Source organism: Rattus rattus, chromosome 1 (genome assembly GCF_011064425.1).
Source record: "Rattus rattus isolate New Zealand chromosome 1, Rrattus_CSIRO_v1, whole genome shotgun sequence".
NCBI lineage: Eukaryota > Metazoa > Chordata > Mammalia > Rodentia > Muridae > Rattus > Rattus rattus.
The window spans coordinates 39,255,414-39,268,225 of NC_046154.1; the positions used below are offsets into that span (position 1 = coordinate 39,255,414).

A 12,812-nucleotide genomic window follows, 5' to 3' on the forward strand; every position below is an offset into this window, starting at 1 on the left:
CAGAGAAAGGACTTGAAAGAGCTTGAAGGCTCGAGACCCTTATGAACAACAATGCTAACAAACCAGAGCTTCCAGGGGACTAAGCCACTACCCAAAGAGACCATGGACTGACCCTGGACTCCATCCTCATAGGTAGCAATGAATAGCCTAGTAAGAGCACCAGTGGAAGGGAAGCCCTTGGTCTTGCTAAGACTGAACCCCAGTGAGCGTGATTCTTGGGGGGAAGGTGGTAATGGGGGGGAGGATGGGGGGGATCAACCATATAGAAGGGGAGGGAAGGGTTAGGGGGATGTTGGCCCAGAAACCGGGAAAGGGAATAACATTTGAAATGTAAATAAGAAATACTCAAGTTAATAAAGAAAAAAAGGAAAAAAAAACACCTGTAAACTGTGCCCTCGGTACTTTTTCCTTCATTCAGTCCTGGCAGTTGGTGGCAGGTAGAGCATCAAGTTGGCCACGCCCTTCTATGATAGGTGGCAGACTCCTGTATCTTCCCAGTGGCAAGCAGGACTGGAAAAGGGCAGAGAAGACATTCTGCCCTGTCTGAGGAGCTAATGTTCACCTCTCTGAAAGCAACATGGGTTTTGGTAAAGATAAATTAATTCTGATTTAACATGATATTTTGAACAAGGAATTTGGCTGAGCACATCGATTCCCCAAACATCGACTGTGACTGTAAAAGAAGAGAATAACAGGTCAGTAAATCTATTGCACTTGGTGAAAAAGGAAACCCTTTGTCTCCCGGCTGCAGAAGGAAATGTTTCTCACTGACTGTGCAAGCTCTTCTCATTCAAGCCTAGGTCTCTATGTTCAGATATAGTACATCCTTGTCTGTGTCCCTCCAGCCCTTGGAAGTCTCACAAAACACCATTCCAGTAGCTGTGTCTCCAGGTTTTGTGTCTAGAAATGAATTTATAGTGTGACCTAAGCACAGTCAACAACTTGATGGTACTGACTTCCATACATCGTGAATGTGTTCATCACAAAAGAGCAGGATGAGGTCTCTGTGACCAGCACTAACATTGTGATCAGTCAGGTATTACAGGGATGCACATTCAAGGTGACAGAAGTCTACAGACATGATGGAAACGAACACCAAACTTATTGCACATGCTGTCTGGGTGAGCAATAGGAAAACTGTGATACAGGATACAAACTCTTTACGTCTTGCTTCCTCTCAGCCCTTTCTTTTTAGAGTCTGATGTAGCAGAAGTATCAGTCAACATACACGGGAGAGCCGGGAGGTGCATCTGATCCAGGACTTTACAAACATAGCATACAACCTATACAGTATGTTCTTCATACATCAAAATTAAGGGATGTTTCAGAAGCTCTTTGCACTTTAGCCTTTTGGATTCATCCTTTGTAAGGCAGAAGTTGAGAAAGTTGCTAAAACTGGGGGAGAACTCCCTTTCCTCAGAATTACTCAGATGGGGAGGATCTCCTTTCACCATGTGGTTTAGCTGATCAAATACACTGTTCTATATGGATAAAGAAATTGGCCTGTGGCAAACTCCTACAATGTGAACCCCAAACTCCAGACATCAGACCAGACATCATACCCTTGTCATTATGCACTTGGTCTATTCTTTAAGGTACCATATGCAGCCTACACCCAGCATCTGTTGTCTTGGCAATAGAGTCCACAAGCTGTCCACTGATGCCAAAATCACAGACCTATACATTTGCACTTCTGTCCAGAAGAATGTTCGAAGGTTTGATGTCTTTGTGAACAATTTTCAAGTTTTCTTTTAAGGGGTTCAGTATTTTCACAGTTGCTACAGTGATTTTGCCTAAGATCTCTTCTAGGATAACGTCATCTGACACTCTGTGTACATATTTGTAAAATTTATCAGATGAGGTAGACATGAGCTCCATACAGTTCCAACAGTCACCCTCTCTGAAGAGTGCACCATGGGAATGAACAATGTATGGGTACTCACTACTCCTCATCCCTAATCCAAATCCATGGGAAGTTGTTTTTGTTCTTTTACATCCACAGGTGACCATATTCTTTTAACTGCCATTATCTGCCCACTTGGTTTGTGGATCATTTGGGTACAGAACCATAAGCTCCTCGTCCAATTTCTCCAAGGACTTTCAAGTCCTCTGAAGTGAATTCCAAGTGTTGTTCACTTTTCTGGATGACTCAGTACCGTGTGTTCTCATTCTCTCTATTTGTGGGTTCTGGACTCCTGTAATATTAGGATTCAGAGAAAACCATGCTGTTGATTTAATGGGTGGATTTGCAAAAGTCAACTTCAGTGTTTTTCAATTTTCCCTGCATGCTGCTGACTGCCTGGTGACCAGAAGCTGGAGGTCTGATGGGTTCCGGGGTGCCACCCCAACCCCCTGAGCTGCTGCCAGGGCTCAGAGCTGCCTTTGTTGGAAGTGAGGAGCCAAGCAGCATCTTGGCCAGTTCCACTTTCTTAAGAAGGAGCAAAGAGATGATTTAGTGGCCAGCATTCCCGAAATAATATAACAGTCAAATCCCCCACACTCTGGGTGGTGGATAGGCTTCTAAGATGGTTGCTCTTTTCACAATGGAGTCACTTTAGACACTAAGTAAGCCCTGGAGCTGTGACACTGACCACAATAGTGGCTGCAGAACTCCACCCCTGCTAGAACTATACAAGTGCTACAAAACTTACCTAGGGCTAAGGGTTCTAGGACCCAGGGCCCACACATGCACTGAGTCAGCAGAGTGTCACCTGCTTCTCAAACTCTTGCTGACATCAACTGAGGGTTAAATGCTGCCAAAGAAAGGACCAGCACTGCCAGAGTGTCTCTTAACCTCCCTGTGATTTCAACCCAAGCAGAGCAAACAAACCCAGTCCACTGTGAGAAGAAGCTTATTGAGAGTCCTCTCAGCTCAGGTCAAACCTGTTAGAGGTGTTGGAGAATTATGCAAGCTGCACCCACATTCCTCAGCTGATTGGTTAAAGAAATGTAATCTGAGATGTTTGACCTCTAAAGTACCTTTGCAGGTATCCCTGGGCATGGAACAACTGGCATATATCAAGCAATCCCTTCTTGCTGACTGAGATTCAGTGGTGTGTGGACTGTGAATGTGGACACACACTTGCCTGGTAGCACTGGTGGGCTACAGCAAGCTCTACTCACTGAAATATCTACAGTTGTGTGTTGGCCACCAGTATATTTAGTCCAGAGGACCCTAGTATGTACATATGGTGGTGTGACAATAGTCAAAGCTGTAGCATATTCCCGAAATGCCACACAGTGAGAGAAAGCACACAAGCCACCACCTTCTGTGTTGAAAGGGACAAGGACACCAAAACATTTGTCAACCTCTGTCAGCACTCTCAGACTTGGCTCCCTGGTGAAACCATATGGAACTGGTCTGGTCCACCATTACAGAGAGACAGAAACAACACCCACTCTCCCAGTCTTCATAGTCTATGGTCCTGATGCTCAGGTCTGTGTTGGACATCCCTCCCACTGTGACTGTCTCATCACTATCTCCTGTCTTGTGAATATGTCCAGGAACCTGGCTTATGATTAATCCTTGTTTACTGATTCCCAGAATAGTTTGTCCTTAACACTAAAACCCATTTTCATATTGCCCCTGGTTCTAGCATTCTGGAGTTTTTCTTAGGACACCATGTACTTTTTTTTCTAAAGCTAGTTTTTGGGGCATGAGTTAGCTAAGTTCTGGAAAATTAAAGACATTGTTTCAAAATTCAACACCCCTTCATGATAAAAGTCCTGGAAGGAATAGGAATTCAAGGCCCATACCTAAACATAGTAAAAGCCATATACAGCAAACCAGTCGCTAACATTAAACTAAATGGAAAGAAACTTGAAGATATCCCACTAAAATCAGGGACTAGACAAGGCTGCCCACTCTCTCCCTACTTATTCAATATAGTTCTTGAACTTCTAGCCAGAGCAATCAGACAACAAAAGGAGATCAAACGGATACAGATTGGAAAAGAAGAAGTCAAAATATCACTATTTGCAGATGATATGACAGTATATTTAAGTGATCCCAAAAGTTCCACCAGAGAACTACTAAGGCTGATAAACAACTTCAGCAAAGTGGCGTGGTATAAAATTAACTCAAATAAACCAGTAGCCTTCCTCTACACAAAAGAGAAACAAGCCGAGAAAGAAATTAGGGAAATGACACCCTTCATAATAGACCCAAATAATATAAAGTACCTTGGTGTGACTTTAACCAAGCAAGTAAAAGATCTGTACAATAAGAACTTCAAGCCTCTGTTGAAAGAAATTGAAGAAGGCCTCAGAAGATAGAAAGATCTCCCATGCTCATGAATTGGCATGATTTATATAGTAAAAATGGCCATTTTACCAAAAGCAAATTACAGATTCAATGCAATCCCCATCAAAATACCAATCCAATTCTTCAGAGTTAGAACAATTTGCAAATTCATCTGGAATAACAAAAAACCCAGGATAGCTAAAACTATCCTCAACAATAAAAGGATTTCAGGGGGAATCACTATCTCTGAACTCAAGCAGTATTACAGAGCAATAGTCATAAAAACTTCATGGTATTGGTACAGAGACAGACAGATACACCAATGGAATAGAATTGAAGACCCAGAAATGAACCCACACACCTATGGGCACTTGATTTTTGACAAGGGAGCCAAAACCATCCAATGGAAAAAAGATAGCATTTTCAGCAAATGGTGCTGGTTCAACTGGAGGTCAACATGTAGAAGAATGCAGATCGATCCATTCTTATCACCCTGTACAAAGCTTAAGTCCAAGTGGATCAAGGACCTCCACATCAAACCAGATACACTCAAACTAATAGAAGAAAAAGTGGGAAGCATCTGAAACACATGGGCAAAGGAAAAAATTTCCTAAACAAAACACCAATGGCTTATGCTCTAAGATGGAGAATCGACAAATGGGATCTCAGAAAACTGCAAAGCTTCTGAAAGGCAAAGGACACTGTGGTTAGGGCAAAACAGCAACCAACAGATTGGGAAAAGATTTTTACCAATCCTACAACAGATAGAGGCCTTATATCCAAAATATACAAAGAACTCAAGAAGTTAGACCGCAGGGAGACAAATAACCCTATTAAAAAATGGGGTTCAGAGCTAAACAAAGAATTCACAGCTGAGGAATGTCGAATGGCTGAGAAACACCTAAAGAAATGTTCAACATCTTTAGTCATCAGGGAAATGCAAATCAAAACAACCCTGAGATTTCACCTCACACCAGTGAGAATGGCTAAGATCAAAAACTCAGGTGACAACAAATGCTGGCGAGGATGTGGAGAAGGAGGAACACTCCTCCATTGTTGGTGGGATTGCAGACTGGTACAACCATTCTGAAAATCAGTCTGGAGGTTTCTCAGAAAATTGGACATTGAACTGCCTGAGGATCCAGCTATACCTCTCTTGGGCATATACCCAAAAGATGCCCCAACATATAAAAAAGACACGTGCTCCACTATGTTCATCGCAGCCTTATTTATAATAGCCAGAAGCTGGAAAGAACCCAGATGCCCTTCAACAGAGTAATGGATACAGGTACATCTACACAATGGAATATTACTCAGCTATCAAAAACAATGACTTTATGAAATTCATAGGCAAATGGAGGGAACTGGAAAATATCATCCTGAGTGAGGTAACCACAGAAAACACACATGGTATGCACTCATCGATAAGTGATTATTAGCCCAAATGCTTGAATTACCCTAGATGCACAGAACACATGAAACTCAAGACGGATGATCAAAATGTGAATGCTTCACTCCTTCTTTAAAAGGGGAACAAGAATACCCTTGGCAGGGAAGAGAGAGGCAAAGATTAAAACAGAGACAGAAGGAACACCCATTCAGAGCCTGCCCCACATGTGGCCCATACATATACAGCCATGCAATTAGACAAGATGGATGAAGCAAAGAAGTGCAGGCTGACAGGAGCCGGATGTAGATCTCTCTTGAGAGACACAGGCAGAATACAGCAAATACAGAGGCGAATGCCAGCAGCATTCTGAACTGAGAACGGGACATTCGTTGAAGGAATGGGAGAAAGGACTGGAAGAGGTTGAAGGGGCTCGAGACCCCATATGAATAGCAATGCCAACCAACCAGAGCTTCCAGGGACTATGCTGCTACCCAAAGACTATACATGGACTGACCCTGGGCTCCATCCTCATAGGTAGCAATGAATAGCCTAGTAAGAGCACCAGTGGAAGGGGAAGCCCTTGGTCCTGCTAAGACTGAACCCCCAGTGAACGTGATTGTAATGGTGCGGTAAGGAGGGGGGAGGATGGGGAGGGGAACACCATACAGAAGGGGAGGGGGAAAGGTTAGGGGGATGTTGGCCCGGAAACTGGGAAAGGGAATAACATTCGAAATGTAAATAAGAATTACTCAAGTTAATAAAAAAAGACATTGTTTCAATAAATTGCTTTCTTTCTTGGAGTAGAAAATTGAGGTTCTTTTGAAAGTCTGCTGGATGGTGTTCTGTTGGTGCAAACATAGGTAAAGGAACATTATTATAAAGTGGACAAAGGCAAAAAACTAAGGTTGCTCATGTAGGAACATTTAGGTGAAGCAGACACTATGGCCACCTGAGGAAAGATTCTTTGCTAACAACATTCATGTATTGGTATGCCTTACATTGGGTAGTTGAGCTGCATTTGAGGACTCCATAGAGAGAAACACACCAAAAACCTTCTGGTGTTGTGCTGCAGTTTCTTGCTGTTTCCTCAGACTCAGGTAGTTTGGCAGAGTGATACCAGCTGAGACAGACTCACATGCTGAGGCAAGAAACATGGAGGATTTGTGATGTTTAGAGGGTATGAATAGGACTTGACGGACAGTGACAGAGGCTGAGTCAGACTTGCTTATAGAGCTAGCTGTGCAATGCTTGTGGGTCTCACATCTTCACTGATCTTAGCTTCTCTGAGAGAGGCACAGCCTCTTGTCTGTTACATGAGATTCAGAGAACGTTAACCAAACTACCTTATGCCAAAACCAGAGACATTTAAATTCCAGGATGAGAACTGATATAAAAATAAGAGTCTATTCTTACAGTACCTTCCTATGTCACAGGCCTTAATTCCAATAGGGAAATGATCAGTTGTATCCATAACATTCCTGACATATTGCACCCATGGGCATTTCTTCCACACCAGTCATTACTGAAGTTCACAGGGTTCACAGAAGGGCAATGCCATTGTTGACTCACCCCTTTCTCCACAGCCTACATAGACCTTCCAGTCCAATGGAAACTAATCAGTAGCTAGGAAGCTTCCTATTGGAGTTCTCTCTGTGCCATTATCAATGTGGTATCCTCACTAATAGGGTTTTTCTATCAAGTTCTGGTGGGCAACCAAGGGCAGTGGCAATAGCTTGTATTGTTTGGGGATGTGTCTCTATGACATCTCTGTTCACCAACTTGAAGGAAAGCATCACCCTCCTGCCACTGGGCTTTTTATTTGGCAATCTATAGCATCTGGAATGAGCATAAACATAAACATCTATGTGGGGTAGCTCCAGTTTACACACACACACACACAGAGGGGGGGGTGAGAAAGGAGAGAGAATATAGATTGTGATATGGGTTTTTCAAACATCATTATAATTAATTATTTTTCCCTAGATGCCCTTCTCTGCCTATCCTCCATCCTTCTCTCCCTACAGTGGAATTCTTCCTTAATTGATTGGATAATAAAGATGACAAGAAGTCAATAACTGGGTGAGGTGGAGGTAGGCCTTCCATGTCTGGTAGAGAAAGAGGGAATACTGGAGGAGGGGACTTCCTTTAGGACTGATGGGAGGGAAAGCCAGCAAAATGTAGACCAAGGTCTGTTAGGTCTGGTGGTGGAATCCACCAGAATCTGCCACCAGATTTCTGACATAGAACAGTGGATGAGTTTAGAACAACAGATCCTGTGCCCAAAAGTTGTGTTATCTGTTGATTCTAAACTAAGATCGTCTTGGTATTTCCCATTTCGCAGTGACTCCATGAGCTCAGCAGTTTGGCAGCAGCTAGCCACAGGGAATGGATGACTGGAAACAGAAGTTCAGCAGTTCAGCAGCAAGTGAACCTCTGGAAGTTGGATAGACCTCTGCATGGGGATAGCCATGGGCGCAGGGAAAGCACAACTGGAGAGTAGCGGGTATAGCATGGATTGATTTTTTAATTATCAACACCTCCCTTTAAACTTCATTCCGGAGCACTATTCCTCCCCCTTCATGTCACCTGTGTTCTATTCCTCCTTCCTTAGGATCTTTTGTTTTCTTCCCACCAATTATCCTGTTTTAGTTTTCTGGATTGCACCAAATTAAACACACAAATATAAGGATTCAATGCTAGAGTCTTCATAAGAGAAAAACATGTATTATTTGTCTTTCTGGGTTTAATTAACTTGTTCTTTATATTTCCATCTCTATTCACATGTCTGTAAATTTCATATTTTTAAAAACCTGGATAAAATTCCATTGTGTATAGGTACTATACTTTAATTATTCATTCATCAGTTAATAGATATTAGGTTGTTTCCATGTTCCACTGTGAATAAAACTCCTACAGCACAGTATAGTGATGTGTCCAGGAGCTGGGACAGAAATGCCCTAGCCACCAAGAGCATATCAGCTTCACCAGAGCATGAAGTATTTCTGGCGATTTGTGTTTATGTAACCAGCTTCTAGAGGCCTCAGTGAATATTTGCTTGGTGAATGAACACATTAATGGGATTAAGAAAGGAGTGTTTCAGAGTCCCAAGAGCTCACCGTCCTTGTTCTGGATTTTGCTTACTTATACTGGCGACATCCTGTTCTTAGGTTTTATGGGGTTTTCCCTCATCCACAGTATTCTTTTGTTCTCTTCTGGATTTTTTTTAAAATACCTCATGATTATACATGCTTACATGTAACAAAAATAATAACGAAGACTCATTCACTCACTGTCCCATAATGAACTCTTGCCCCTTTCTTTGAAAACAAGAGTTGAATTCTATGAGTCATGCTGAAGGTAGGCTCTGAAAAATCCTCAGCTGACAGGTTTTGAGACAAGGTTTTCCAGCACAGCATAAAGACTTACTCGGAAACTATAGGAATTGTGAAAAACGGACTCCATGGGGTCAGCAGGATTGGTGTGTGGACTGTGTATGTGGAGACGTTCTTGGTTCAGAGGCATGCCTGCTGGTACAGTCATTGTGGGCTACAGCAAGATCTTCTCACTGAAATATCTTCAGTAGTGTGCTGGCCACTGGTATAGTTAGTCCAGAGGACTCCAGTCTGTACACACAGTGGAATACACTTGGTAGTATGTTAATATAAGACATGAACATATTATGTCACCATGGTTTCATTTCCTCTTTCTTCAGGAGCTAGCTATCACTAACGACCCTTCCCTGAGCACAGCATCACTTACAGCATTATAAAATTGTACCCGTGGATAAGGCTGCCACACTGAGGAGCCATAGACAAAACAACAGGAATATCTTGTTCCACAGCATGGACACTAGAAGTCCCAGGTCACCTGATTATTCAAGTGGTTTCTTTTGTAGGAGGAAGTCTTTTCTCTGAGGAGGTGTTTTTTGTAGACCTATCAATGTAGTTTATAAATGGCCATCATCTTAATATACACACCACCTCATATCTTCTTTCCATACATGTATTGTGTACAAAACTCCTCCTTTCATGAAGATGTCATCTTAGTGAGTTAGAGTCCACCCTTATCTGTCTCTGACTCTGTTGCCTGTCATTGGATCACCTTCTTCTAGCTGGACTGCCTTGTTGGGCCTTAGTGGGAGAGGATGTACTTAGTCCTGTTGCCACTTGATGTCCTGGACAGGCTGGTATCCAAGAGGAGCTTCCCCTTCTCCTGAGAGGAGGCAATGAGGAGAGAGATTTGTGAGGGTGGGAGTGGGAGGAGAGGAGAGATTGTGGATTTCATCCTGAATAGAAAGTGAATAAATAAACTAATGAAGGAAAAAAGGGTCACCCTCATGATATAACTTTACTTTGATTACCTCTAAAAAGGTCTCTACCTCATATTAATGTGACATTCTGAGGTATTAAATGCTATTATTTTAATGTGCAAATTTAGAAGGCTACATAAGTCTTCCTAATTAACCTCTTACTTAATACAAACAAATGTGTAAACGTTTTATAGCTTATATAGTTCATTCCTGGACACTAATCAGATTTTTACTATGTAAAGTTCTAAGGAGAGTTGCTGAGTAAAGATTCGTTTGTTTGAATGAGGTTGAATTGAGTGTGTTTGAATGCTTGGTCCCCTTTTAGTGCAAATGTTTGGGAAAGATTAGGACTGTGGCCTTTTCGAAGTAGCTGTGGCCTTTTCAGAGGAGCTGAGTCACTGGGGGTGGCCTTCAATTAAGGTTTCAAAAGCCAATGCCAGTCTCTCTCTCTCTCTCTCTCTCTCTCTCTCTCTCTCTCTCTCTCTCTCTCTCTCTCTCTCTCTCTCTCTCCTCCCCCCTCCATCTTTCCACCACCTGGCTGTGCATCAGCACCATTCCTGCCTACCTGCCACCATACCCCCTGCCCTGATGATCATAGACTACCCTTCTGAAACTGTAAGCAAGTCCCCAGTTAAACACTTTCTTTGTAAGTTGCCTTAGTCACAGTGTTTCATCACAGCAATAGTTCTGGCACAGCAACAGAACAGTAACTAAGGCAGTGTGTTTGCCTAAACAAGTCTATTTCTCAGCTAGGTGTAACAGGATACATCTCTGAAGATTTGATGGATCGTCACTATAGTGACCTACCCCTAAAATGAAGCCTCATTTCTTTTCTAACCAGATTTCCACCTTTTCTTCATGCTAGCACAAGCCACCCCCTCAACCCAAGCATAGCTCTGTTATAGGAGTGACATTTATTTATGTCCCTTCATGTCCTGTTCCCACTGTTTCAACCTTTATCTCAGCTCTCATAATTGTATTAGATGTGCCAGACCAACTAGGAAATAAATATTCTTGAAAGGTACCACAATTTACTATTTTGGTCTTTGAAATTCAGAATACACAATTTTATTCCCATATAACTACCAACATCTGCTTCTCCCAAATTATCCCCAGTCTCTCTTCTGATCCCATTGCCCATGTATTCATGCACACAACCATCTCTGGCATGATCTTTCCTGTCAAATGACCAGACATGGTTTCAACATTAGCATATTTTGACTCTCCTCTTTCATTATGGCATCCTGAAGACTAATGTGAGGATCATAGTAGACTCTGTGCATGAGTGTGCCTGTCTCTCTCTTCCCTTATCTGCATAGGTACTCTCTCACAGCACACAATCATATTCCACTGTCTAACATAAATCCATCAGACAGTCACATGGAATAACATTCTTTTTTTTTCTTTTTTCTTTTTGTTTGTTTGTTTGTTTTCTCCATCTTTATTAAATTGGGTATTTCTTATTTACATTTCAATTGTTATTACCTTTCCCGGTTTCCAGGCAAACATCCCCCTAACCCTCTAACTCCCCTCTATATGGGTGTTCCCCTCCCCATCCTCCTCCCATTACCGCTCTCCCCCCAACAATCACGTTCACTGAGGGTTCAGTCTTGGCAGGACCAAGGGCTTCCCCTTCCACTGGTGCTCTTACTAGGATATTCATTGCTACCTATGCAGTTGGAGCCCAGGATCAGTCCATGTATAGTCTTTGGGTAGTGGCTTAGTCCCTGGAAGCTCTGGCTGCTTGGCATTGTTGTTCATATGGGGTCTCGAGCCCCTTCAAGCTCTTTCAGTTTCTCTGATTCCTTCAACGGGGGTCCCGTTCTCAGTTCAGTAGTTTGCTGCTGGCATTTGCCTATGTATTTGCTGTATTCTGGCTGTGTCTCTCAGGAGAGATCTACATCCAGTTCCTGCCAGCCTGCTTTTCTTTGCTTCATCCATCTTACCTAGTTTGGTGGCTGTATATGTATGGGCCACGTGTGGGGCAGGCTCTGATTGGGCGTTCCTTAACATTCTTAAGGCTCTATCATGAGAAAAGGTTCTGCAAATGTTGATGAGATATGACCTCTGCCTGGAAACTTACTGGCATCACTAGTACTAATATAGTAGACAGAGTTGGATGAAACCCAAAGATGATCTATGGCCTTGTAGCTTAGTGTTCTGGGGACCAGAAGCTGATGCCCTCTGGAAACTTAACTCTTTCTTACTGTTCTGTGCTAATAAGCACTGGTTTCTTTTCTCTATAATTCTCTCTTACTATTTTGTGTTAATAATCACTAGTTTCTTTTCTCAATATTTCTCTCTTACTATTTTTTTACCATTTAAGGCTGGCTTCTTAGCTCTGTTGTTTAAAGATCTCATGCTAAGGCAGGAAGCTTAGGCTCATTAACTCTTCATGAACCAGGAAGAAAAGAGAAGGAGAGAAAGACAATCTTTTACATATGCAATACACGTGTGCAATACATATGCACACATGCATTCATACACTCACATTCTGGTCAGTCCTTACCACCTAATCTCATCAGCTCCATAAGTGTGCATGCACACTTACATACATACTCATGTACTTATACATATACACTTGAATAGATGGGGAAGGGCCCCCAATAAACCACCTCATTTCTTTTTTTCTGGCCTTCTTACACCTTCTTAGATGAAAGTTTTTGGAAAATTACCTCATAGATAAATGTTTCATAAAAGGGGAGTTACAGAAAAGTGTTGATAATACATTTAAAGCAATGTTTCAGCCTATAAGTTTATTATAAGTTCAAAGCAACAGTTTCACATGGCCTCACTTTATTATAGTTCACAACTGTGGCTCAATCCTTGGGTCACAAATCTATCCCAAGCCTATTTACTTTTTTAGTGCA

The 12,812-nt window shown here is 42.2% G+C and overlaps 1 pseudogene; it reads right to left on the reverse strand.

Moving 5' to 3' along the window:
- Positions 1-1,215: 1,215 nt before the first annotated feature.
- LOC116883154 lies at positions 1,216-2,410 on the reverse strand (annotated as a pseudogene).
- Positions 2,411-12,812: the final 10,402 nt, after the last annotated feature.